The following is a 3,092-nucleotide window of genomic DNA, read 5'->3' on the forward strand; positions in this document are numbered from 1 at the left end:
AAAATGTACCCAGATCTCGGATTTATAAATACTGAGTGCATTTTTTAATATTCGTGTGACAAGCGCGTATGCGAATGACGTCATAGGCTATAATCGATTATGGTCTATTACTGCATCGATGCAGAATTGTCCATGTCCGCATCGCATTGTAAAGATTACTTTCAACACCCCTAGTAGCTGCGGTGTGGGGATGTAACGAATGGTGTAACTCACTGATTAACCACCACAGTACGATGCATTGTTGTGGAAACTAACTAGCCAGTCACGACTGCTTCCCGAACATGGTCGCATCTCCATCGTTTGAACCACATTAGTTCAACAATTTAGGGCCATTGTTAATGACGTCACACATATGTGGTGGAGTAATAACTTCTGCTAATTAATTGATTCGGGATCTCTGAGATGCTGCTGTATTGAACATGGCACCTGATGGCTAATTTACTATTTTAGTGCTCCCTGTCATTTTGCTTTATTTGATGTTTGATTCATCGTGGGTTCCCTCTTACGTCATACTCTGGGGTTCCCTAAGGAATTTATGCACATGCACACTCTTCAAAAATGGAGCTTATTGAGGACGAGCTAAAATATATTGTTTGAAATGTATATATATATTCAAATAAAATGGAAGATATAGATTGTACTGCATGTTAGCTTGCTTATTGTGCCCAAAAGTATAATTTATTTAAGCCATATGTCTTACTAACAAGAAACTATGCTTCCAACCACAGGTGGAGAGCTGTAGTTCCAACCATGTAAGTTTGCAATGCTGTTTGCGTATGTTCGTATGGACTATGGTTTCGGGAAACACCGAATCGTTGAACTATGTTGGTAACGACGGAACTTAAAAACATAGTTGGCTAACAATGCTTTTGGAAAACGCACTCCTGGTGGAAGGGTTGGAGACGGGCTTGTCCCTTTCTTCGCCCTCACACACCAGGTCTAGTGTTCTCTCTCAGGGATCGGAAACACTCTGCGATTCTCAGTCTTGAGGCTCAGGTTCAAGATGCTGATGCTCAAACAGACCGTGTCTCAAATCAGGTCCAAGGACTGGTTTGTCATGATAGATTTAAAGGACACAAACTTCCAGGCATCCATCCTTCCTCAACACAAGAAGTTCCTGAGGTTTGCTTTTGGGGGCGAAGCATACAAATATCGGGTTCTTCCTTTTGGCCTAGCACTCTCACCTCGCACTTTCACTAAGTGTGTTTATGCTGCTTTCAGGTCTATGCGACTCCAGGGCATCTGCGTACTGAATTATATCGACAATTGGATTGATATTAGCTCAATCAGAGCAGATGGTGGTTTGGCATCAAAATGTCGTCCTCGTCCATATGAAAGAGCTGGGGTTGAGGCTGAACGCCAAGAAAAATGTGCTTTCTCCAGTACAGAGAACCACTTATCTGGGCATGGTATGAGATTCAACCACGATGCAGGCACATATGTCTCCTGCTCAGATCGAGTCAATCCTCACAGCGAAACAAACTGGAATGAATAATTCAATCGAAATGCAAAATGAGTCTCTGTTCTCGCTACCATCTCTTATGTAATCAGCCTGGTTTTCTTTACATTAGTGCTGTTTTGGACTGATTGTTTGAATGTATTGGCTTACTGGATCATTGGACTGAAAACGTTCCCGGAGTTTAGTGGCTTAAAATGATCTGATCGCAAACAGAGAAGCGAAATCGGCATTCATTGCATTAATTTATTTTAACACGTTAAGGATTTTTAAAGAAATCACATGCGTTAACGCGCTACGTTGACAGCCCTAGTATTTATTAACGTAATTCATTAATGCATAAGCAGACTTTAGCACTGCATACAGATATATTTCTACATCATGTGGTGATCAGAATCCCCATCGGATTGCAATCAGAAGTTATTTCAAACACTCGCTGCTGTCTGAAAGTGAGTTGAGCTGGAAATAGTTTTAAATGTCTTATATTCAGATTAGCTGGTAGCCTGATATGAAAACATGGGAAATGTTCTGTGGTGTTGACCTTCTCCTGACTCAGATTAACTTTCATGTGTTCATGACCACAGTTGGCCTGCTTTGGATCAAGGAATTCGATGGGCCAAAAACTAGGGATGCACCGATACCGATACTGGTATCGGTATCGGGCCCGATACTGAGCTCCTGTACTCGTACTCGTTAAAATGCCCCGATACCAAACGCCGATACCACACAGCATGTGATAAGCGCCATATTCAGACAAAGAAACACCGACAACAGAACAACAGACAGCAGAAAGGAGTTAAGGGTGTCTACTACGAAGTATATGTATGCAATGAATATAATGTTAAACATTCAGTATTAACGCCTGTATAGCTGATGTGCGCGAGCGGAAGCAGAGCACGCTGAGTGGACTGAGCGCGTGGCGGCGCAGATGCGCGAGCGAATATATCTTTCTCACAGACATCACTGGAAAGTTTGTAGTTCGGTCAGATATGTCAAAAACAAGTAAGTAAAACAATGCACAAGTTACTTAACGGTAGGGAGAGAGAGAGACAGAGAGAGCGCGCAATTCTGTTGTGTGATCTTTGATATCCACTCACTTAGCACACGCATCATTTGGATTAAAACGAAATCGTAAAAATAAAACCATTCATAGGGGCATTCACTATAAACATCATTTATTTTCAACATTAGGCATACACGACTTTCTGGCGAAAGTGAAACTAGCAGCCTGTGTGAAATGCGCTAGGCTGTACTACTGTCCTCCCATTCTGCATCAGTACAAATACCTGCATGCATTGCGCGTTTTGCTTGCTTGAGTGTTTCTGCATTATATGAGTGGCTTTGGAATATAAACTGCAGCACGTTTCAGATGAAAAAACGTGACTTCTCTTTCTGAAAATATCACAGTTAGGAGATTTATGACGAGTGGTTCCCTGCATTATTACAGCAAAGCGCGTGATTAAAGTACTAAGCCGCTGCAATAATGCTATTAAATTAAAGATGATGTACCATAGAGCAAAAAAATGAACAGTGAAAGTAACAAAAACTTGTAAAATACATTTTAATGGGCATAATTAAGTGTGAAAATAACCGAAGGATATACAGTCAAACCAAAAATTATTCAGAGACCAGATAT

The sequence above is a fragment of the Sinocyclocheilus rhinocerous genome, unplaced genomic scaffold (genome assembly GCF_001515625.1).
Source record: "Sinocyclocheilus rhinocerous isolate Xijiao unplaced genomic scaffold, SAMN03320098_v1.1 scaffold316, whole genome shotgun sequence".
Taxonomy (NCBI): domain Eukaryota; kingdom Metazoa; phylum Chordata; class Actinopteri; order Cypriniformes; family Cyprinidae; genus Sinocyclocheilus; species Sinocyclocheilus rhinocerous.